General features: G+C 46.2%; 1 non-coding gene across 1 annotated transcript; it reads left to right on the forward strand.

Moving 5' to 3' along the window:
- Window positions 1-18021: 18021 nt before the first annotated feature.
- Trnap-cgg (transfer RNA proline (anticodon CGG)) lies at window positions 18022-18095 on the forward strand. The gene has a single exon. It is a non-coding gene; the product is annotated as a tRNA-Pro (tRNA).
- Window positions 18096-24366: the final 6271 nt, after the last annotated feature.

The following is a 24366-nucleotide window of genomic DNA, read 5'->3' on the forward strand; positions in this document are numbered from 1 at the left end:
ACACATATTATAGCCAAGAAATTAGAAAAAGTAGCCAAAAAGCAGCCAACTTGAGACAAGGGCCACGAAAGTAGCCGAAAGTAGCCGCGCGTGTGTGTAAACGAATGCAACGTTTTTATTTAAATTACTAAATGGAAGTGTGTTTTGGTGGAGATGTAAGTACAGAAAGAATTCTTAAAAATCATAATTGCTGATATTAAATCATAAGTTCATGGCTTTAGCAATCATTTCGTGCATAATGAGGAAGTTTCTTGTGATGGTGCAGAAATGGCACTCTCTTCAAGGTCTAGTCCTTAAAAGGACTAGACCTACCAGCCCTGTGGCTTCAATAAAAATGAGTACTGCATGAGTATGTTCCCAATCACAGTTGCTGGGAATGAAGCATAAATTGAAGTCACTTAAGCAATCGTTTCTCGCGGGATGACGAAGTCTGATCACTTAAACCAGTTAAACCTATAGTTACAGAATTATGTTAATGTTGCCCGTATGTCAATCCTGCGTAGAAATAAGAACCACTGCAAATTTTTTTATCATGTCGCCTGTATTCGTTAGTCAGAAAACGACTTCTCGCTATGTCGCCTTGCAAGTAAGGGTCAGACATAACTTCGGAAATCGCGCTCACTTTTGCAGCTTTGGTTCCAGGATACTACCACAACCACAGGGATGCCTTTGAGACAATATGTACGCAGCATCCAGGAAGCCCCCCCCCCAGACCGCCTTCAATTCTCCTGTTCCCTTCCAATCTCAGCTTAAGTTAGCCTTCAGTAATAGCCTCGTCTGCAAAATGAGGCCTTATGCAACAGTTTTCTCCGGAGTCCCAGCCACGTATTCAACAGTATTTTCTTTTATGTATTGCAAGTGTCAAAATCAATTTTGAGAGATGAAACCACACCTTGCCCGCCATGTTTTGACACCACATACTCGAACACCAGCGGCTACAACGTCACAAGATGTTCATAATTTGATTCAAATCGTTGCAACAAAAAAGTCACAGTTTCGCCACAAGGGCAAAGCAATGAATGCGATAGCAAGAAACTAATGCTATACGAAGTGAGGTTCGCCAATGTATACTCAGTTTGAACAGCGCTCCTGTTGCAAAGGCAGCCGAAGCAGCGAAGGAAACTAGCGTGCTTCAAGGTCGAGCTGTGACACTTGATAGTTCGCGATCATCTTCTGTTTGTTCGTTTAGCGGCGTCCATTGAGCTAGAGTGACTTTCGTACGCTCCGTAACATGAGCGCGGACATCACGGTCAAAGCTCGAAACATCCCTCTTCCCCTCACCACGAGAAAACCGCACGAGCAGACAGAGGAAGGGCAAGGTTCTCCCTGCGCAAATATAAGAAGTGAGCGAGCTCGCCGACAACATTTAAATGCGCCCGTCGCGCTCCTCGCGCCATCTCGCTGGTAATGAAGAAACGCTTATAAGCGCCTACCGTCTCTGAGTCCTGCCAGCGGTAAAGGGTGTGTATATAACGCTCGCCGTTAGCTACCTGAAGGAGCTGCGCTTTTTGGCGTTGTGGTTAGCGACACGCGCGGCGGAACGTGAGGTCGCTGGTTCGATTCCGCGCTTCGGAAGCATTTTTCTGAATTATTTTTCTTTGGGACTTTGATATATATATACATACTTATACATATACGGTACATGACGGCGGCGACGGCGACGGCAAAATCCAGCCGAGGCTGTCCATATAATTGATATCGCAATAAAAGTAGCCGAAAAAATTGCGCCATGTCCACGAAGTGAATGACGATTGAGGAGCTGGCTCGGAGAAGATCCGCAAAACCCGTAAATCTTCCGTACAAGTCCTGTACCATCATAAGAAGACGTGACACACGTTGTTTTATATACATATATATATAATGTTTTATTAATTTACAAGTTTGAATAATTATATACACAATTTACAGTTATATACAAATTGATGTACTATATATACAAGAAATATCTAACAGCGTCTGATTCTTCATTGTCGACACTTGCAGACGCAATGCTCCTAATGTTCTTTCAGTTTGAAAACTGCCCTCGAGGCGCGCACGACAAAGTGGCCCTAAAAATAGCTGTCCGAGTTATTTTTAGGGCCATTTTATTTTTATTTGCCTGCGTTATCATCATCATCAAGGCGCTAGAAAAACCAGAGGATACAGACTTCTCTTCCGCGCGAGCGTGCGCATACTACAGTTGGCTATGCTTTATGTGGTTTTGTCTGCGTTAATATTGGGCGCTGAGCCGTGCCCCCACGACGGGAGGCAGAAAATAGCGCCCCCTTTCATTTCTTCTTTTACGAACAACTCTCTCTCTCTCTCTCTCTCTCTCTCTCTCTCTCTCTCTCTCTCTCTCTCTCTCTCTCTGCGTTAAGATTGTCATCAAGGCGCTCGAAGAACAAGAGCAAGAAGACTTCTCTTTCGCGCGAGCGTGCGCTGAGCCAAGCTTGCGAGAGCAATGGATGCAGGTTATGGCGCGGGACTTCGCCCCAGCTTAAGAACCTGGCGAGCCAGCTCCTAAAAGCAGTCATGTAGCCAAGTAGTTAGTGCGTTTTTAAAGACGATAGTCTTTCTTGGGATACTTAAACGGAGAAATTTTGGTCTGTCATTCTGTTTGTCGGCACGTCCCTCGATTCAGCCACTCGGCCAAAGTTGAACCACTTGCCCAAGGGCCAGCCGTCTTGAACTGGTACGGCTGTTCATACTTGTGAACGTTGTCGATCAAAAAGTAAATGTCACGCATATCTGAGGCACAACATCACTAGGTAATTATTAGGCGGTGTGCTCCTTTAATAGAAAATGCATACATACGTAATTTTGAAGACCCAATTTCTTAAGCTGCGCTGAAAATGCGACTGCGCTGAGACTTGCCTTCCTCCGTGCCCTCTGCACGAGCTCATTGTTGTGTTTCGGTTTCGGTTCTGTATTGCACTGTACGAATGCCATGGGGTGGTGGTGAAAAACTTTATTTTTGAGAAGGCCAAAAAGGTAAAAAAATATTTTAAAAAATGAAAAAGCAGCGTTGTGGGCGGCCTTCAGGCTGCCGGTTGTGGGCACCGCTCTGGCATTCCTGTTTTACCCAGGCGAGCTGTAAATAAAAGAGTGTGTGGAGAGTACTCGTTGAGTGCAGACGTTTCTTCTGCTTCAGCGCTTCGCGCCAAACCGCGTGTTCGGGCTTGCTGGCGTCCCCGCCGGTCGCGTTGGTCACCGCCGGTCTTCGCCTGCTGCTGCGCCGGGACTACCAGCCCGCAACACAGCACTCATGTTTCCCGACGTATTGCCAGATGGCGTCCATATCTCACGCAGCACCTCTTCTATCGTCTTTATACGACATTTGCCGCGAAGCACGCAGATACGCGGCCAATTTTTTTTCTGTCGCCAGCTGTCTAAAAGGTCCCCAAATTGGCACAAAGTAGTCAAACCTGCCAACCCTGCACAGAGAGTGGCCGCCACCACGCCTATTCACTGCATGTAAGCGGATTTTACTTTGACAAAGCCCTTCCGTATGAGAAAGAAAGCCAATAAACTTCAACCTCAACTTCTAGTAGCTATATATCGTTTTCCTGGTTCCCTTTTCCCTGCGTAGTCCAATCGGAACGCTGTGGTGTTCATTGTGACAAGTATCATCCCATCTATGCAATAGCGTTGGCGTCGTGCTGATAGCGTTAAGGCGGTGAAGGAAAGCGCCACTGTTCCCTCCCCGTCTTAGCGCCGTTAGTGTACACGTCATGCGTAAGGAACTAAGCACAATGTAGAAGTAGATGTCTTGTTGTTTACTTGTTCAACTCATATGTTCCACTAATGCCGCCTATACAAGTACCAACTAACTCGTAATAACCATGTGATTTAGGGGTATATCGAATTGATTTACCTCTATAGAACTAACGAAAAAGCCCGAGTTTTCTCCATTGTCAACGACGTTTCGTCCCACTATACGGCTACCTTTGACGTACACTTAATTTATTTTCCTATTCCCTGTAACCCTCTTCACGTGATGTCCTAATTTAGAACCTGTGGGGTATATTGTGTACGCACGTAAAATAAATAAATAAATAAATAAATAAATAAATAAATAAATAAATAAATAAATACGAATTCGCAAACGCCTCTCTCATCGTGCAGCTATGAGACAAGAGTTCGACCTATGAACATGTGGGGAGTCAAGTTGCCCAACGGTTCCTGGACTGGCTTTCTTGGAGAACTTCACAGAAACGTAAGTAGAGTTTTCCTGAGCCGCATTATATGGGACAGCGGAAGCTGGGGCTCCTTTTAGTGTTACTGGATATATAAAAAGAGCCAGAAATAGGTGTTTCCGGCAGCGCGACCTCAGTGGTTGCTCCGGTATGAATAACCAGCGTAATTACAGCACCCCTTGGTCCTTGTGGAGCTCCTCCGCGGAACGATTCCGTTCGTTGTTAAACCTATATAAGTTGGAGATGAGCTAAAAGCCTGTTGGCGCCTGGATTAATTACGGAAGAAGTCATACAACTATACGTTTCATTATTCGTCTTCTCCATGACGCACCAGAAGTTAACGAACACCGTTTTATTGGCATCAAGAACGTGATCTTCTGGGATGTTCTACGAAGGACTGAACATTGTTTAAACGGCGCTTTAGACGAAAAATAAAATAAGGAGCAAGAAAAACATCAACATAAGCGCGTGGCTTGTTTGCGCCTTTATTATTTCTCCTCAAGAGTCCCGGGGACAATAAATACACAAGTCCAGATCTCATTTAGCGCCGAGAGCCCGTTCTGGTCACGTACGTTTATGATGATGGCAGTTTTCTGGATCGACTCACAAGAAACGATTTGATAAACAGCTTCACTGGTAAATTAAAAGGCGGGACAATGTCGCGAGACGGAGCTTAGACTCCCGCCTTCTTTCCACGACAGTAACAGCACCAGTGTAAGTATAATATGCCATGAACGAAAGAACATATTGAAGTCCGTATCTAGCTAGCACAGCCGCTTTTGTACAGCAAGTACGGTAAAAGACATCAAAAGCCGAAAAGACTATCGAAAACAGCCTTCAAGGTAATAAATACCTAGCGAGAAGCTTAATAACATGTATTTAAAGCAAATAAGTTAGTCTTCGGAACAAATAGACTACAGAGCAAGGCGGCGCCATGTTATATCTCACGCGAAAGACCGCAATTTTCGGATGTAGGACATAGCATTCATTGCAGATTTACTCGTAATTCAGCGATTGAAATACAATGTCCAAATGGCCAAAATGTTGGAAACTCGCGCCGCTCACAGTTGCCTACGTAATCACGTAGACAGACTGACATCGCTGTTTTTTTTTTTTTTTTTGCTTTGTTTTCTAGCGCCAGAGAGTTGTGATCGGGTTGTTTACATCGGGAATAAAGCCGATGATCAATAAAGTAAAAATGTACACGGCGTGCGAGAAACTGGATAGTGCACTCCTAGTCTCGTTTCCGGCTCATCAGGGCCACTCGGTCAGCTCCAATCGGTGCAATCCTAACGGGCAACCCCACTCTGCTGTGCGAGACTTCACATGCCGCGCACCAGATCAGAAATTGCTCGAGGATGACTGCGGCTCCTACAAATACCCACTTAGTACTTTTCATGAGATCACCTCACACTATTGGGACGGCAAAATATTCTTTCCTCCCCCCTCCCCTCATCAGAAGCTCACCCAAGCTCAGGCAGTCACATTAACATTGATTCAAACCAAATCCTATCCCACACCCCTTGCGCTTAACAATATTCACGGGGATTTTCGCGCGGAATGTAAACGTTGCGGACCCACTCCCTGTCTATGTGAACATATGTTCTGACTGTGCCCCAACCACAGGGCCTCGGATCTCAACAGTGAGCAGAACTGGAGTCGTCGTATATCCAGTGAAGTCCTCCAAGATCAACTCCTGAACGTCCGGAGAGGTCACGCCACCGGGAAAGGCTTTGCCTTACCGGTGCCTACGTGGGCGGGACCATCGACTTAGCCTGCGGCTTTGCCCTCGGGCGGTAGTTTCTCAGGACCCTAATAAAGTAATAAATAATAAAATAACAAATGCTGCCGGCGGCAGCATTTGTGCTGCGAGAAAGCGTGCAAGGCAAGATAAAGATAAAGATGCAGCTATGCCTAGCCCGCAGCATTTATTTAAATGAAAATTGCCTGTTTTCGTTGTTGTCTTTTCGCGCCATCATCCTGTCGTTGCAGTCCACGTAGTAAGTGACTCATGTGCGTGTTTCATTGTTTGAACTGCTTTCCAGTGTGTCCTCTAAATGTTTCTTTTGATTGACACTCTTTCTGTACTTATTCTCTAATTGTACGCCCCATTTTTTATTTAATTTCATTCTCATTAATATCGTGTTCTTTTCTTCCCTTAATATTTCTTAAGTAGCTTTTCCGCCTGATCTCCGGCAGGCGTTGCTCGCCTCGGGGTGAAAATTTCAACCATCCTTTTTCTTCTCTGTGTTTTTCTTTTAATTTCTAGAAATGTATGGAAAATTATTTATATTCAGTTGCCTTCAAGTTTAGTATCTTGCATGGGCACTTGTATTATGTGTCTCAAGAGAGTTTGGAACTGGCTCTAGAAAGGCCGCTGTCGCGAGCTTTCGCTTTGACTATCCTGCACGTTGAGCGCCGGCGTGGCGTTTTTTTTTTTATTTACATAATGTACTTTCGGCAATGCCCAGGAATGCGACGTGTCCTTCGTGCTGTATAGCCCAACAGCCGAGCGAAACGGGCTGGCCGAACCCAGCAGCCCCGTGTGGTACGAAGACTTTGTCATTGTGGGAGCCTTTGGCAAGGACAGTGTGCAACAGACAAGCATCGCCAGCTCGTTCTCCGTGTTTGGCGCAGGGGTGCGTACCATACCGTTCGTCAATTTTAAATATCTCGAAACCGTAAAAAGGGGTTTCGATTTTTTTCACCTTCCATTTCAAGTCGATTGGCCTACTTTCAGCTTTAACTGCCTTCCCGAATTGAGCAATTTACAACAAAGAGTTGAAGTCTTCTGATTCCACTACTTCAATAACGCCCACTCCAGATGTCTAACAATGAAGTCAAAATAACGAACTGCGCTAAAGACATAAATTAATATATCTGCACATTAAAATGACTACCCTAGTTGTTTATTATAACGCTCAGCCACATCTCGCCAGTTGTCTGCATGCTTCAATACGTAATTTGTTCAAGCCACTCAAGCTGATTTAATGAACATAAGGGATCGTAAACCCAGTGAGAAATTCTGCACACAAAATTTTCATTCTTGTTTCGTTTGTGTCCCCAAGAATAGTAGTGCTGCCGAAAATACTAAGCATCAATTTAAGTTCAGGAGCGATCAGGTGTCTGATGATCACAGGAAATTCGCTTTGCTTACCTAGTGGAGAGAGGTGGTTGCGCAAGAAAAGGTACGCAGAATCCTTTCTATTCAGTTATGAGAGTCTTTTACATGTGTTATTCTCAGTTTTCTCCCATATACTGGCATTCCATGCCGTGGTGCTGTGTACGAAGTCGGCAAGGTTTTTCTATGTTAAACCTTCTGGAGGACGCATTCAAACCACCTTTCCAAGAAAATTGCCGGGCCACTGTGCAACTGTATGAACTTCTTTTCTAGTTGCACAATTTAGCGTTTGATTCAGCTATCAACGTACATAGGCGTTATGCTCTTGTTTTTGTTCGCCAGAAATGTCTCCGACATTTGCGTAATGAGAAGCTAAAATACTGTTAAAAATATGAGCAGTGCTGCCCAAAATTATACCAGTTGAGTGACGATTCTTTTACAGGTTGCTGGCAGTAAAATGTTCAAGACAAACACAGAGTAGAAACTTCAGCTTGTGCTATGCATGTGTAGACATTATATAACGAAATTAAGGTCCTGGCTTCACCACCACTGAAATTTATAATTGCAGGTATGGCTGCTGCTTTTTGGATCACTCGTGGCGTTTTCAGTCATCTTATCCCTGGCACCAGGCTCTCGCTTCAAGTTTCTTTTCAGGTTAAAAGAGAACATGTTTTGGCTCTTGGCAAGCGTGTTTCTAGAAGGCACGTACATCCGCTCTTATATATATATATATATATATATATATATATATATATATATATATATATATATATATATATATATATATATATATATATATATCCAATGGCTTGTTCCACACAATCGATAAGGCTCGCTTCTTGAACTCATTCACGCAGCTGCTTCTATAAAGCCTCGACAGACATCCTCGCGCATTGTGATCGCCTTCTGGTGCTTAGCAATGCTGGTCATCGCCAACCTGTTCACCGCCAAAATGAAGGCAGCACTCACCGTGCGCCAGCAGACGGGACAACGTGTCGATTCCCCGGCGGAATTGGCTGAACGCAGGAATTTGAATGCGTACATGATGGCAGGAACAGCGTATCCAAAACTTTTGTCGGTGAGTTTTACAAATGTTTGATAAATTTGACAAACTTTTTATGACTGACCTGAGGTATTAGTTCTGACAATTTTGTGGACTTGTTGACAAACCTTACATTTTCCAACACCTATATTACAAATATAATGGTGCTCACCAGCATTTCTCTCTTCGTTGAGCAAGTATGGTCGGCGTGTACCGCATGATAACAGTGAAACATCGTAATTAAATCGGCCTAACGGTGACTGTATGCGAAATACGCACAGAAAGGTTTGTTTTCTTCAGCAAAGCTTCAATTTGGGCTAGTTGGTACGGCATATTTGGGCAGTTTGTATGACAGGACTAGTGTTGCGCACCACTAGTCCAGTCCCTTGTTACGTTTCTCGTTTGTGCATTTCGCTCAGCGCATCTACATTAATAATTTGTTTTCTTCGCTAAGTGTTTAACCATGATTAAGAGTGCGTAAGCATGCTTCCAGGAAAACAGCATGACAGCGTACCCACAATATCCTTAGATGCATCGCTAGCTCTGATACCGGCATCGCTAGCTCTGATACCACGCGGCAGAGATATGCCTTACTGGGGGCAAACGTTGCCCGCGAAGGCGGTTTGTCACCGGATTTGCCAGCGGCGGCAGCAAGGACACGTGCGCGCATGCGCTCCTGATTCGGCCCAGAGCACTGCTAATCAGCAATAGTTACATTATGACGCACCATATAAGCAATCCCAGAGCTTGGCGCGTGCGCGGGAGCGAGGGCGGCAGTTTTGTGGCCGTGGATGCCCCCAGTTGCGATAAGAGCAGTGGCGCCGCTCGACGTTGCTTTAGAAGCCTATAGATGCTGCGGGTTTTTTTACTTAATAGATGTTTTCACTTTCTCACTCTTGTAGAACCCCTGAGCATTACAATTCAAAGCAAAAGAAAGTTAGCGCTACCTCCTGCGTCCCTTTCTATTTACCTTTCATATCGACAATGCCTTGGCATTACGGACTTCGCCACACCAACATAGATGAAGCACAAGTCTTCGATCAGCTACACTGCGAAGGAGTAGCCTTAAGCCTCTATGACTGCACCTTGCTTTTCCGTCTCCAGATAATACCGTCCTATAGGCCTTTATGAATCCGTTACTTCAAATATTATTTGAATGGCTATTTCATAAACCAAATGAAACGGAGCAGCTGGCGATGTGATGATGTGCGTGACTAATGTGACGACGGCATCCTAGAATAAACGGTGAAGGTTCCTTGAAAAGCGACAAAAACTGAATTTGCTGGCGAAGGAAACCTAATCACTATATATGTATTGCAATTGATGTTATCTCTTACGTTAATGAAGTTATGGTCCTATACTTCTAGCTGCAATGTCCACTCCCACTTCACCTCCGCAGATATCACCCCGTGATTACGATCGCCAGATGTTCCGCATGCTGAAGCCCGGCTCCTTCCTGACGTACCGGAAGCTCTACTCTGCGGACGTGCTGGACGAAGTAGCGGCGGGGAAGGCGGTTGTGCTCAGCGACCGGACGACGGCTATGTATAAGCTGGCCTCTCTATGCAAGCGTTACCCTGACCACGAATTTTATATTGCCCGTCACCGATTTTTCTTAAATCCGCTGGTCGTCTACTACAGTCGGAAGCGGAGCGCTGTGAGGAAACTGATGAAAAAGTGGGGAAAACGGTAAGTATCCTGTGAACTGCCAGGGTCAACCGCGTTCGAATTAATCATCTAAGTGGTCACCATATTCACCTTATTGGGCCACTGCCGTTCAAGGGCAGCGGCTGTAATAATGAGATGTAAGGAAGACTTCATAAACAAGAAACAGTCTGGTGATCACGATAAGATTCGCGCATTGAAATTTCAAGTTCGCCAGATCGATTTCAAATACAATGCCATTAGTTATAAGGACAGTAGTTGTTTAATGTGCTTTTTGTTTTCTGACGCCTGCGCAGTGCAAGAACTTGAGTGTGTATATTAACGCGATAGCGTTAAAGAGCTCGTTTCGCAGAGCTTCCGGTGTCGGTGTCGGCGTCGGAGTAGTTGGTTGTCAGCGCAAAATCATCTTGTCCACGATCGAAAAATCGAGAAAGATGCAAATAAAATACATAATAAAAATCTTAGGTTCGAGTGAGAATCGAACCCAGGCCATCTGCGTGGTAATTAGGTGTTCTGCCACAGAGCTACGCTACTGCCTGAAAATACGTCGGAAAGAAATACGATATGAATGTCATATAGTAGAGGGAGTCTCCTTAACGCATGTAATATTGCGTGGCAGAAGCATAGAGTCGCGCCAGGCGTCAAAACTTGTAAATTGTGCAACGAGTGGGTGGTTTAAAGCTACCCACCCGTTACAAAGTGTGAAGGTGCGAGGGTACGCATGGCACCTTACGCCCGCTTAGTGGGTACATGGCGAATGTTCAAACGGAAGAATAATTTCGTAGGGGCCACTTAACAAATGCACTTGCAGTAGGCATTCTAGGATAGTTTGAAACGGCCAATGTTACGCGCACAGTCATTCGTTTCCTTACGGCACGGTTGAGGCAGGCACCGAGATCAGAAGGCAGGCTAACAACTGAGAAGGCGATGCGAATGGGGCCCGATTACGCTGTCGCGTTCTACTCTTGAAGGCGAAGCTCAAGCGTCCTCCAAGTTTTTAACTCCACGTTAAGAAACCACAAGAGGTCAAAAACCTTCCGCCCGTCCCTACAGCGCTGTGTCCCATAATTACACTATTATTTAAGCGCGCAAAAACACTAAAATTATATATTTTTGCCTGCGACTTTGAAGGTACGTACACATGTCTACACTTTGAGAGAGGGCAGCAGTGCAACTTGTGCAACTTTTCGCACACTCAGGATAGTACTGCGGGTATTACGAGAGCGTTTCTTCATAATTACAAGACACATACCCTTAATTTACTTGTTTTCTAATTCTCTTATATGGCGCAGGGTGAAGTGGTTGGACGAGGCGGGTGTAGTGAGCAAGTGGCACCACGACACCGTCTCGTTGGGAGCTGACTTCTCGCGTTGCCCCAAGGTTCAGCGGGGAGAGGCTGAGACACTGGATTTCGACCATCACCGCTCTGTCTTTCTACTGATAGTGGCAGGCAATGGTCTGGCCTGCGCTGTGTTTTTAGCAGAGATGTTGCTCGCCAAAAGAGTTGGCGGATATGAAAGTAGCGCCGGCCCTAGAATGCACCCGCACACAATGAGCATCAGAAGAATGGCCGCACGGCGTAGACTTATGTTGTAAAACCACCTCCCGGAAACCAAACACGCATATTCAAAATGCAACTGTATCTTCAGTTCCTTATGTCCAATCACCAATCAACGGAAATGCAAACAATAAAAAAATTCAACCAGTTCCACGCCGTGAGAAACATAGAGTTAATATACTGAGTATAGAGGAAGACCTCGACATAGGGCATTGGAACGTGTGACCGCAAGGGCGGTGCCTTCACTGCCATGATAGAACGATACGGACGTTGCAGCTCTTGAGACGCTCGCTAGATTTGACGGTAGTATTGTCTTAATCTGCCAACTTATGCCAGCTACGCTCTTTTTTTTTTGGTGCGTGAAGCCGTGCTTTAGTGTAATATTCTTTGTACACCTGGCCCAAATGACACCGGTAAAAATTTACAGCTGTTTGTGCATTGTTTTCAGCAATAACGACTACCAATAATGAATAGCTAACGGAGCTCCTCTGTTCGCTGGCACAAGGGTCCCTCGACGGACTCACAGCTCTACGCAAGGAACGTGGGCCGTAGATTCGTGATGCCTCGCCTCGCATGACGCGACATTTCACAGGCACCTGCATCCATATAATTCTTTTCGACTCGGTGCTGCCTTACTTCAGGGCAGAAAGCCATAAAGCAGATAAATGTCGGGGGTGATTACAGCATAAAAGTGGCGAATGTGAGTGAGATGTCAGCCGAAAGCTTCAGTCAAACCTAAATTGACACGACATGAATGATAGTGAGGTGCAACGCTAAGCTTTCATCCCCGGTTAAAAACACCGTAACATCAAATCCAGTTGTTCGTACGTGGCAAGAAAAAATGCAGACAACGAAGCACTACGATCCACACTACGCGCATTCCGGTGCAATCGGCCCCACTGACGCACTCTTGAATATTGATATGCTGGCACCATCTAGTAAAGCTGCCTGCAAACCTTCTTTTCTGCGCGCAGTAAATTGCATAAAGAGCCATTGGATATCTTTCCTAAAAGTCTCGAAAATAAACTCCAATGTCCCCACGTTTGTAAAACGTGCAAATGCTCGTTCATGATTGATACTGCGAGTATTGTCAGCGTTGTATAACGCTAATTTTAGCGCCTCTCTAAAGAATCGCAATGGCAACAATGCACCAACGTGCCGGTGCTCTTGTGGTCGCTGCTTTATCGGCCCAGCATTTCTACTAGAGTGTGTTGTATTAACACTATGGCGAAAACCGTCGCACATAATAATAATATATGGGGTTTAACGTCCCAAAACCACCTATGATTATGACAGACGCCGTAGTGGAGGGCTCCGGAAATTTCGACCACCTGGGGTTCTCTAACATGCACAGACATCGAACCGTCGTAGAGCGAAGCTGTAAGCGCGCGAATGCATGTGATTGGCTAGCGAGATCACGAGGTGTCACAAATCAGACAATAGGTTTGAAATGCACGCTTACACTTTACCCCTTACTGGCCAAAGCGAGATCACGTGACCTGCCGACACAGGCAGTGGCGCGTCGGTGCACTCCTCCTGTCACGTCATTTGCCTCCGACACAGCCGGAATGCTGTGAAGTGTGCGCTACCACTATATTACGCATCCAGGTGCTCTGACTTGGTTACTACAATTAATTTAAGTGTTTAAAGAAAATATAAACTGCTTTCTTTTTTTTTTGTACTGACAGTACCACTACGTTTAGGTATTTATCTTAATTTTGAGAAAATAATTAAATGAAGCGCCCATAGCAAGTGTGCAACTTTTCAAATGTGTTACAAGCGCCGGCATAACGTTTTCATATGCCTTCCGTATATTAGGGGCGAAGCACCTTAGGGTCTCGGCTTGTCGGCGGTGCATCGTCGTGACCCATTTTCTTGCTTGCATCGTCGTGTCCTGTCCATTTTCTTGAGTGCAAGAGAGGACGCCACCGCCTCACCACTCGCCGTGCGGTGAGAGAAGGCTAACGACGCGCGTTGACTATGGAAACGCTTTGTCTGCGATTAACACTGAACTACCAGCTTGCGAGGAACGAGAAAGCGCCCTCGCTCGCGTGAGACAACGCCGACGCAGGCAGCGCCTGCTAGCGAGTTTCTCGAAAAAACTGACTGCTCGCGCTGCACAACCGTTCACCGGCCACCCCGTATAGGCACTGGATCTTGGCCTGCAATGTAGTGCCGCTGGGAGGTTTCTCTTGTGCGTAGTTGAACAATAAAAATTCGCAGCGTGCACATTAACTAAAAGCGGACAGCGGACCTCTGTGTGTAATCTTTCTTCTGTCTCTCATTGCCCATTAGCAGTGATTTTGCTGTGGAAAACACCGCCGCACACTGCATGCTTCGCCCCTCCACAGGTTTCCCGTTAGTGGCGCTGAAACACCCTTCCCTACATGCTTCGCCCCTCCCCAAATTTTCCTGTTCGGCAAGTGTGATTGTACAGCCCAGTGGATGTACATCCACACTTGGCTTCGAAACGGGAGGGCCCGGTTTCGAACCACGCCTCGCCAAGAAAATTTATTTCGTTTTACTTGTTTCTTTATTCCCGTGACAAACGAACGCCAACGCCGGCACAGGCTCGATTAATGCCCTTGTCACACGTGTAAGCTTAACCGCTGTTATACCCAACCGCAGTTAGCGGACGTAACCACAGTTACCGTAAACCAGACAGAGGCGCTGTCACGCGTTTGCAGCGCTTCCAAGCGTTCCTTAGTTGATACATGGCTGCGTACGTGCAACACGGCTATTGGCCGCGACATCGAGCGGAGTCGCCGCCTGGCGGCTACTGGCTGAAGCGCGCCTAGTGCGGATTGCTCCCTGCGTCGTCTGCTAGCCACGTCGTGTTTGCATGTGCGCGTACGTCCTGCACATTCTCAAAGGGCGGTTTGTTCTGTCATGTTAGCGCGATTTTAACTGCTCGTACGTATACCTAACATTGTGTACAAAAACAAATGGGCTTGCTCGGCTGCATGCGCATTGTAATAAGATCAGCGAGTGCGACTTTCGAGGTATTGGTGTCGTACCCTTCGTTCGACAGAATCATTTCAGTGCTGGTGCCGCTTTCTGGTTCAAGCACATCGTAAAGTGCGCTTGGCATAGTCCCAAACATGAGGAGCATTAAATTGTGTGTGAATGCAGCGTTTTAGCGACTCCATGGTAAACAAAAACGAGGCTCATACACTTTCGCGTTGTTGTTAGGTGTATAACTGCGGCACTGTAGTTCATGATGAGCTTTAGTTGCGCTTAAGATGTCCTTTTATTTTACGGTCGTGGTCCCGCTACAGCGAAATATTTCTATCGAGTGAAGTTTGAGACTTCGGTACTCAAACTGTCCCTAAAAAAAGGCAGACAATGGAATGACACGGCAGTGATAAAACGGTGTTGCCGCGCGCAATTTGAACTTGGGGCGAAATTTATGCAGAACCACCCGTGTTCTTAGCCCGACGGCGTGCCTTACATTTATGTAGTATAATTTCACGCAAAACCTCATCCTTTTTTTTCACATTATCTTGAGCGTTTGTGTGGAGTTGTTATATATTGATGGAAGGCAGCGGATATTATTATTTTGAAAAAAAAAGACACTTATTCCACAAAATAACCGGACCTTTGTGGCATCACTGTCGTGCACGTAATCAATCGATGAAAGCTCTGTGCTAAACTCTTACCTGCGTATACGTATTCGCGTGAACAGTGCTATTGAACTCATTGCACAGGAATATGGGCTGGTATACAAATGAACAAGAATAAACACTTAAGTAGTTCAATCGGGCTACTGCAGTGCGTAGTACACAGAACACAAGCTAAACACGTACAGAGAAAACAACAATATACTATAGTGCGTAAGCGCAGACTGTCATCCAGGGCGAGCATCCCTTTCATCTGCAGATTGCGCTTATCTCACTAGTAATAGGAACGTTGGATGATCTTCATGCATCAATTCAACAATGAGGAGTGTATATATTACCAGTAAGCAGCGCAGCAATCAACACATTTTATTCGCCGACAATCGGCTCAAACTTCTCACAACGAAGCGCCGCTGTGTGCATTTGTATACGCGCCTCCGACCGCCTCTCCACACTAACGCGGCGACGCTGCCGCCACCTATCGGTCGATCTCGCGGCCAATAACACCGCCTTGTACAGGGCTTGACGCTCGATTACGGACGCGTCAGCAGCGTGTTTTGATGCGCGTCTATCAAATAGCGTGAAGCCCTGTTCAATGAACGAACGCAGCCGTGTATCAACCTCGTGAAATGCACACGAGATTTTTGCAGCACGGACAAGCTTGTACCTCAAAGCCGGTAATATATCTTCACAAATGCGTATCAACGCCTCCGTCGTCGCAACGGTCCAGCGGACACGCTTTTGGCTCGATATTTTGTTGTCAGTGTTGTCAGTTTACGGCGCTAACAGGGGTTGCCTACCTCCGTTTACGAAAACGGTCGTTAGCTGATTAACTGCGGTTAGGGTTGTCGTGTGACAAGTTTCAACAGCCGTTAGACTTAGCGGCCGTCGTACTTAACTGTGGTTAGGCTATAGTGAACTAGAACGTATATAGAAGTTGGTTATAGTTCACTATAGGTTAGACTACCCGTGTGACAAGGTTATAAGACAGCTTCGCTCTGAAGGCGACGCAGAAATATAAACAAGCGTGAAGGACCGGACAAGAACCAATTTTAAGCTTATTTATTCGCGAGAGTCTACGCCGCACTATAGCTCATGCGCATACATATTACACACGCAACAAACAAATAACACCAACACCTTCAACGGTATTGCCGCCTCTAAAAAGTAAAAATTTTTGGTCGGTGCTATAGGAGCAGGGGTCTCAAACACGCGGTCCGCCGCACACGTGACGGTCTTCGTCAAATATTTTTACTCTCGATATGTTTGTTCATGAGGTACATAGACGTGATTGGTCACAATCATTCTTTTCTTGAGGCACCCCACGCGGCCACCAGGCTGTAAAGCATGGAACAAAAACTACATTTGGGAATCGGGGTTTAGATTTCAGTCATTCTGGAGATCGATATAAATATGTTTCTCGAAACCTTGCATGAATATCCCTTCAGAAGTGACCCATATATGACATATGAGAATTGCCTGCTTTCAAATGGTAACGTTATCTGATATTTTGTTCAAATTCCGTCTACCTTCTTCCCTCTCCCGGCCCTCACGGGACTGCAGACCGCTAGATGAGGTGAGCTTGAGACCCCTGCTACAGAGGGATCACAACGGAACGCTGCCGTGCTCTTGCCCCTTCTTCTTGAAATGTCACGCATCAGTTAGCTCTCAGGCAGCGGTGTCTTGTTACCTCTTCAGTTGCAAGTTGGCACTCGTTCCAATCCTTGAGGTCCTTCTTATATATTCTCTGTGCTTATCTTAAGCCTATCTTAAGTTGAACTATATAGACAAGAATTTTTATCGCGTGCAGGGGGCAGCCATTTTTGGTGGGGGGGGGGGGGGGGGGGGCTGATCACATGGATCGGACAACCACGATAATGTGCGATCTGTCCTCATCGCATGTCTGTTGTGCTGGCCGCGCGTTTTGGTTCGCCATCAGTTATGCCTTAAGCAAGCCCGCAGCCCCTAGCATTGGCCGTTCCGAATTATGATAGCTGGGGCCGAGATTATGTACGATTGCTTGAAACGTGGATGCGAGTCTAGAAATAATCTAGTTGATAGCAGCTGACTCAGCATGGAGCTTTTCATTATCAAACGTGTTAGCTTTATCTTTTTATCTTCTACGCTATAGAAGTTACACCTCGTGTGGAACCCATTTTGCCCCGACGATGGTCAGTTGCCAATTGATGAATGAAGTAGAATAGCTCAATAAAATTTGAGTTACAGCACAGTGTTCGCAGCAAAAAGTTGCCTAAGTAATCCAGCACAATTCCAGATAAGATACTGCTTCAACAAATTTAGCTTTAGACAACTTTAGCTGGCCTAGCGACTGAACATGGCTTGTAAATGCAAGCTTTGGAAGGGCCTCGTGCAATATTGAAGAACGAGAGAGAGATAAAGAGAGGAAAGGCCACGAGGTTAACCGGGCAGATAAATATCCAGCTTGCTACCTTGCACTGCAGATGGTGTAAGTAGATACAGATAGGTAAGGAAGAAAAGAAGGAGAGCCAGAGAGGGGGACGGAGATAGGTGTAAGCAAATTAGACAGCCCTGATATAGAAATGCCGCTGCGGGGGTATTGAAGTTTCGAGTTGTGGACTAAGATATGGCAGCTTTCACCATTTAGAGCTGGAAGAATGATGCATAAGCGACAGATCTGCATACTTTTCACTGCACGGATTTTGCTGATTATTGGCTCTCAGCGCTCAGAGCTAAAGAAGGTTTGTTCCTATATTGCAAATCAGTTCTGCGGAATCCCGCGGGATTCGCAGAACTAATTTGCAATATGTGTCCAGTTGCTTCGATTGTCGATGAATTCGCCCTCGCGCTGCCAATCGCTAGCTTCCTGGTTAGCTCAATTGGTAGAGCGACCGCCCCGGATATGCGTTGGTCCCGGGTTCGATCCCCGGACCAGGACGAATTTTTCGGCAACTAAGAGGCTTTATTTCTGAGAAATCCGTATGGATTTCCTTGTGGATTCGTGCTACAAACGGGTGGTTGTCTATTTTCCCTTTCTTAAGGTTTGTTCCTCTTCATTAAATGACGGTCTGGTCTAAGCGTGCGCTTTTCAATGCTGCTCGCGTGACCGCTCAAGAAAATGCCTGCCATTTAGCTAAACGCGACGAAAACTCGTGAACAGAAAATCGTTATCACTCGTACACGATTCCATTACTGGCATTACACCCGGCGCCTGTCCACATAATATTACATTCGCTTGGAAAACCCACATGATGTGTCGAGCCTACTCTATTTTGCGGCACTGTAGAGTCTCGCTTAATAAATGCATGCTTGCACATTGTCAATGCCATAATACTGTACAACGAATAATAAAGAAGAAAGGGAAAGGGAAAATAGACAACCACCCATTTGTAGCACGAAACCACATGGTTGGTTGTCAATTTTCCCTTTCTTAACCCTTCCGCCACCTTGCGGGATTCCGCAGAACTGATTTTTAACGAATAATAAATGATCGATTCGTCTCGATGCCGCTAATCCTTTCGCATTGGGTCCCGGGCTCCTGGGTGATAATGATACCCATCATGTGCATCTGCAAGAAAACATCGTGTTCCCCGTTTACGGTGCCCAAGTGCCGAGACAAACATCGTATCGGCAACCATCCAGAGGTATGTCGCATAAAAGCTGCACTAGTACGTAATCTTATAATGAGCTGAACGTCGTATGTGTCAAATCCTATAACAATGCTGCCAGCTTCCACTCCAAGTTGGTTAACGCAACCGTGAGTAATGATTACCGCAACCACAGGAATGACAGCACGGGACAGAGACTACGGGTGAATAATAATAATAATAACTGCTCAGGTTTTATGTGCCACAACTCTATTTGTGCCGTGGCCGATTCTCGATTTGCGCTGTTGAACCCGTGCCCTCGAGCTTAGCAACGCGACAGCCTACCCGGTAAACTACTATACGGTGGGTACTACAGAGACGTGCTGAGGCGTTTTACTACATGAAAGAACTCACCATATTTTATAGCTCGATCTGCTAGCATCGGCGGTTCACGTTCGTTTCATTTGATATGAAGATAGTCCCAAGCAGCTTCTAGCGTGGTCTTCCGAAAGCTCAGACGAGTGCCGATGTTTCAAGACAGCCAGGCATCGCTGGGCATACGCCTCTTTTCGACTCCTCCATTTGTACTCCCCTTCGGTGACAAGCACACCATGTTTGCGACAGCATAGTAATGTCGATCGGACAAGTGCAGCCCACTCGAACGAAGCTTCCATAGTTCGCAGTGTGTGCCTCGTCGTTCGTTCCACGTTTTCTTCGGTAAAGACGAAAATAGACCGTGGTTGCAGCGATATCGCGTCGTCGGTCGGTCGGGCGCATCGTGCTTTTCGACAGATTACAGTCACAGTGTGGCAAGGAGAAGGAGTAGGGTGAGAAAGAGTACACCAGCGTATGCTAAGCCAAATCGGGGGAAGTCTGGCCTAGCTCTTGCTGTAGCTGTGGTTGCTCGCTAAACGCGACGCGCTCGCACAAACGTGAAACACGGCTGTTTTTCAATCGATGGTTTCGCTCTTGATGAAGGCTCGTTCACACTGGGGAATCTGCCGTTTGATTCCCCTTCGTTCACACTGCTTGAAAACAGCCCCACAGAGAAAGGGAAACAAGACAAGATGGGACACTCATCGATAAGCGGATCGACCTCTCCCCGCAACCTTCTCGCCAAATAGCCTTCGAGATTTTCGCGTCAAATCACGGGGACCCCGATCCCGGAAAACATAAGACGAGTTCAGGTGGCGCAAGTAGCGCAAGAAAAAAAAAAAAGAAAGAGGTATGCAACACAAATGTATAGCTTCTTCGTTTTTTTTATTTGTTTCCTCCACGTGTAACGACATTTTCTTCACGATAAGTTGAAAATTTGTGAAAAAAGATAGCGCTAACAAGCGACACCGGCGATACGACGTCATCGACGTCATCGCCAGACGAGCTATGGCGCTTATAGAAGCCGAGCGCGGCTCTCATGCGTGTTTCGCCGGCATCTATTTTTGCTTATTCACTCCGAGAAGTCGTGGTGTTGAGCGATATTTTGAGTGACAATGGTGCTTTTCAGCACGGCAATACGGTGTCGTATGCTGCAGATGACGACACTAAGGTGAGAACCCTCACTTGTGTGTCCCTCGATGTACTGCGTAGTAAGGTTGTTACCCGCGCTAATGCGTAGTTAGGCTTAGGGTAAGTTGCATGTTGTAAATGCGCCGTAGCTAGGAATCAGGTGCTTCGGCATAAACTTATGAAAGATTCGCGACGATTTTCATATTTCACAGATGCGCATTTTTTTTATCACTCGCGTTATCAGATGACGATAGTTCGGCGCACGGTGCAAGAAATACTTTGGGTGAACGAACACCAAGACTACCCGTTGCGCGATAATGTTCTGCTTCGCAAGAAGCCCGAGAGATGACGCTACCAACTTCGACATGGTAGGCTGCCTTAACAACCGCGCGCATCGAGGCACTCTACGACCCGTGCAAGCGGACGCAACGTCACCGTGTGCACAGTGGCCGGAGCCTGCGCCTACTGTTGAAGTTCTTCCAGTTAACTAGTGTGCATATAGCGAATATGACGAATGCAACGGTGCCTGAAGTATTTAGTAGAAGAAATAGCACCCTCTTCTCACGTTCACTCTTATCACGTTCATTGAAATGTCTTTAGCACACACGATCTGTCCTTTGCAGCACGCGGTTTTTTCGTGGTATGGTACGCTTCCATGCCTGAAGCCTTTCTTTATTAGCAGGCGGCGTGAAAAGCGCGTACTTCTCTTTGCAATATTTGTAGAAACTTTTGCAAAAGGGCACGAAGCACTTGCCCATTCTTCCGCAGCGCAAAAACACTTGACCACTACGACATTTTCAAAAACGAGTTCAGAAAGCAACGGAAGCAACAAGAAAAAGCGCGTGCACTGCACGGCTAACGTAGCACGTGGACAGAGAAGGCCAAACCGCATATGCGCGAAAATGCACTGCACAGCGACGAGCGACGTTATGAGCAACGAAATGGGCCGTTCGCGCGACGTGTCGGGCGGTCGATATCGCGCGATAACTCGGATTTATGGGCGAAGCTCCTTAAGGCGGCACCCGTTCGTCCCTCGTAGTCGTAGTCGTAGTGCGTAACCAGTCTTACGCTTTGACCTCCAAGGTGGTGCCGGTGGGAGATTTTTCCTGTGCGTTGTTGAACAATAAAAAAATCGCAGCGTTAGCTAAAAGCCGACTTCTTCTGTCTCTCATTCCCATTAGCAGCCATTCTTTACCTCCAAGGTAGTGCCTGGTGAGATTTCCCCTGTGCGTGATTAAACAATAAAAATTTTGTTCAAAACGCCGTTGATTGATGAAATAAACCAACGAAAGACGCCAGATGTTTTGTAAAAGAAAAACGAAAGAACGCCAGATGATTCTAAAGCAAAACGAAAATACGCCAGCTGCTTAACGAAAGACGCCAGATGTTTTCTAAAGCAATGGTTTTCTAAACAATGAAAATTCACAGCGTACATGTAAAATTAAAGTGAGCTGCAAGTCGTCATAACTCTCATCGAAGCTTTAGTATAAACGCGCCCGATCTCACGTCGGTGATGATGTACTGGGCAGAATTCACGGAAGATTCACGGTTTACCGATGAACCTCCGTAGCTTCGCCCACTCATCATCATTCACTCCGTGCATATGCTGTGATTTTTTTTTTTCAGATTTGGAAACCGTCGCCCACATGCCGGAGGTGCCTTGCGGAATTTCCCAGCAACCCGCCACGGTCCTCAGTCCGGCACGCCATCGCTCGGCACGCGGAAAACGAGAACATTAACAGTCTCTCCCCAACAAGCGCCCCCTTCGCGTCGTTCGCTCACCTAGTGATTCGGTGCAAACAAATGGACTAGCGTGTCGAAAACGCAACAAGCGTTTGAAGCGATCAAGTGATCACGCACGTCGCTCACGTTTTTAGAACGCCTGGTGCAAGATAGCTTGCCGAAGCGCGAAGTACCGCGTGCCTCGAAAGTTCTAAGGGTTTCGCCCTGCGCATTTATTTCGAGCTCTTGTAAAAAGTTTTCGTCTGTAATTACGTACCGGTTGGGGCTGTTTACGTGGCATTCTATCGCGGATGCCGGAACTTAGATATGCGTCTTGGTGGGTTTGAAGGAGCATAGAATAAGGTCGTGTAATGTAATGCTTTATATCACGGAAGCATAGAGCAATCCTCACAATGCGATGTCCGTAGAAGAAAATTGCGATTGCTTCTAGTTCCACGCGCTAAACGGTTGTGCCCTTACGCGTCGCCTCATAGTTTTCCCATACGACCCAAGTGTTAAGGTGACACGTTCTTTCGATTTTTAGGGGCGAAGCTCCTTAAGGCGGCACCCGTTCGTCCCTCGTAGTAGTGCGTAACCAGTCGTAACGCTAGTACCAGATCTTGACCTCCAAGGTGGTGCCGGTGGGAGATTTTTCCTGTGCGTTGTTGAACAATAAAAAATTCGTAGCGTGCGGTTTAACTAAAAGCCGAATTCTTCTGTCTCTCATTCCCCATTAGCAGCCATTGGCATGTTCCAGTAAGAAACGTTAGTAGAAGTAGAACTGTAAGTGTTAGCTAAAAGCCCACTTCTTCTGTGTCTCATTCCCATTAGCAGCCATTGTTTACCTCCAAGGTAGTGCCTGGTGAGATTTCTCCTGTGCGTGATTAAACAATAAAAATTTTCTTCAAAACGCCGTTGATTGATGAAATAAACCAACGAAAGACGCCACATGTTTTCTAAAAGCAAAACGAAAGAACGCCAGATGTTTCTAAAGCAAAACGAAAAGACGCCAGCTGCTTAACGAAAGACGCCAGATGTTTTCTAAAGCAATGGTTTTCTAAACAATGAAAATTCACAGCGTACATGTAAAATTAAAGTGAGCTGCAAGTCGTCATAACTCATCGAACCTTTAGTATAAACGCGCCCGATCTCACGTCGGTGATGATGTACTGGGCAGAATTCACGGAAGATTCACGGTTTACCGATGAACCTCCGCAGCTTCGCCCACTCATCATCATTCACTCCGTGGATATGCTGTGATTTTTTTTTCAGCTGACGCAGACCAGTGGAGCTTCGCGTAGCAACAACCGCTGTGTACTTTGGTGTGGCTACAACGCAAGAGGGTTGGTTGCATTCAATGAATATTTACTGTGTGGTTATGTTGTCTCTTTTACCGTGGAAAATAAACATAACAAGATGTTTTCCGTCTATTTTCCGTAGTTGCGCGTTGCCTAGATGGCAGCTGCAATGAGGGCTCGTGAATAATCCTTGCAATCTCGTGTATTCTCACGATAAAAAAAAATTCGCGCCTTGGTCATTCACTAATGTTACCCAGAGACTGGTTGTAGCTATAAAACAACAACAACAAAACGACGTAGGAATTTCAAACTGCGAGCGCACGGAACCAAAATCGAAACTTGAGAACGAAACTTGTGGTACCACTTGATGTCCCGGTGCATTTTATGAGTGGGGGCAGCTCTCTCTCGATTGCCTTGCTCTCTAATTCGGCCACATGACTCTATGGCAGTGACTCTACTTACGTAGTTTCCATGACTCTATTTACGTAGTCTGAATTTCTCTATGACAACGCCGACATTATGCTAGAAAGCGATTCCGCGCAATCTGCGGCGTAAAGCATAAAAATTCTTAATACACCAGAGGGAAATCTGGCGCGAGTGTATATGGAAGCTGCAACGCATGACGCCTCAGCCAGCATGGGAATCGTAGTACATGGACTTGCATATGCTTTCTTCTTTCAGCTCCGTTTGGCTCTCTGTGGCCTGCAGCCGCTTTGTCGAAAGAAGTTCAGCAAACGTTCAGTAGTTCCACTTCACCACCTTGACCTTTGTAGGCTCACCCATTCAAATCGGCTCACAAAGTTCTCAATAATCCATTCTTTTATCCCAAACAAAAGCGAGAACACAACAGCAAACAAAGCCACCAGTGTGTTTGAAGCCGCAAGCACGAAGATTAGGCAATTTTATATGCTACCCATATTTTCCATGGTGGCTGAACGATCGCAACACCAGAGTTCCCTCTAGTTAATATTGTAGGAAACTATGGTGTGAAGCGCTATCCAACAAGCAAGCACCGCATATCCCAGATGTTTCCGTGGCTACAGCGGTAACAGAGTACCGTGGCGCCTCGCTCGCGTAGAGTTCGCGTGCTCCTGCA

The sequence above is a fragment of the Rhipicephalus sanguineus genome, chromosome 5, assembly GCF_013339695.2.
Source record: "Rhipicephalus sanguineus isolate Rsan-2018 chromosome 5, BIME_Rsan_1.4, whole genome shotgun sequence".
NCBI classification, from domain to species: Eukaryota; Metazoa; Arthropoda; class Arachnida; order Ixodida; family Ixodidae; genus Rhipicephalus; species Rhipicephalus sanguineus.